Source organism: Echinops telfairi, unplaced genomic scaffold (assembly GCF_000313985.2).
Source record: "Echinops telfairi isolate 266 unplaced genomic scaffold, ASM31398v2 ScPeMD7_4225;HRSCAF=4972, whole genome shotgun sequence".
In the NCBI taxonomy this organism is placed as follows: Eukaryota; Metazoa; Chordata; class Mammalia; order Afrosoricida; family Tenrecidae; genus Echinops; species Echinops telfairi.
Window position 1 is genome coordinate 21,519,453 of NW_022108124.1, and position 1,659 is coordinate 21,521,111.

Consider the following 1,659-nt stretch of genomic DNA (forward strand, 5'->3'; position numbering starts at 1 on the left):
ATTCAATATTTTGCCCATAGAATCCTTCAGTATGGAAACTCGAGGCTTGAATTTTTTTCTTCAGGTTGAGATATGCTGGGTCTGTTCTGCTTTTTAGGTTTTCTAATTCCAGGTCTTTGCACATTTTAAAAATAACGCTTGACTTTGTCTTCTTGATCTAACTTTTGAAAATCTCTGTATAGTTTTTTTTACGTCATCATTTGTTCCATTTGATTTAGCTGCTCTGCTCAAGAGTAAGTTTCACTATCTCTTCTGCCATCCACTTTGACCTTTTCTTTCTTTCCTGTGTTCTTAACGACCTTTTGCTCTCTTCGCGGGTGATGTTCTCGATGTCGCCTCGTAGCTCATTGGGTCTTCTATCTTAAGTGTTCAGTGCATCAGAGCTGTCCATGAGATGATCCTGAAATTCAGGTGGGGTGTGCTTTTGGCTATCATGAACTTGTTTTCATTTTCTTCAATTTCAACCTGACCTTACAGATGAGCAGGGGCCTCATTTTGGCTGCTGATAATTGAGCTTCATCATTGCCTCTTCCCTCATAGATAGTCGATGTAACTCCTGCATATTCCATCTGGTGACGTCCACATAGATAGTTGCCACTTAGGTTGTTGAAAAAAAAATCAGCAATGAAGACGTTGTTGATCTTGCAAAAATTCTATCGTGGGCTCTTCAGCTTCCTTTCTATCACCAAGGCCACAGATTACAGCTACTGTTGTTTCTTCTTTGTTTTCAACGTTTGTATTCTGATTGCCAATAATCATCAATGCCTCTTGATTGCATGTTTGATCGATTTCAGAGCGAAGACATTGGTAGACTTCTTCCATTTCTTCATCACTACCTTTCCTAGCCAGTGCCAGTGGTGTTCATTTATATGATGCCAAGAGATCTGAGCAGCCCAGTCCCACTCAAGTCCATGGTCATACTCCAGCTGGGTGCTCTCAGACTCACGCAGCGACCAGTGGTTGAAGCAGGAAGGGCAAGTGGGGAACCGGGAGATCCCAGGCCAGTGGGTGCTGAGCCACATGGGTCCAAGGTTGGCAGGAACATGGCAGGATGGATGCCACAGTTCCCAGGGACAGCATGAGCTGTCAACCCCTGGTGAAACATACCCCTGAGGTGAACAGGGGCAAGAAGGGAAGTTCTTGGTGTCTCTTTGGGAAAAGGCCTCCCCACAAGGAAGCTGCATCAGGCTGCCACCTGAGAGGTTGGACTCCACTCTGACCTCCACACTTCTAACCATTTGACGTAAATGCTATGAATTTTTCAAGGTTCTTTTTTGTTTTTGGTTGTTTTGGGGGGTTTTTTTTTTTTGTTTTTGTTTTTTCCCCCCAGTTTTATTGGGACATACTCTACATCATACAAGTCAGTTGTTCAATCATGTCAAGATTTATCAGTTTTCTTGGAGGACACAGGATAATCATGGGGTCTTATTACAAAGATGTTTGAAGAATATGGAAAACTGTCATTAAAAATACCAGGAAAGTTGTGCCAAGGAATATTTGCACCTGTCAGTTGTGTGAGGGTAGCCAGGGGCGTCTCACAGGAAATACTTGGGGAAACCGTACACAATCCACTTCACTGTTGCCATGTGGCCCGCAACCCCTCTCTGTTGTTGTTGTGCCCCAAACTCAGCATTTCAAAGACACGTGATCTGAGTCTCT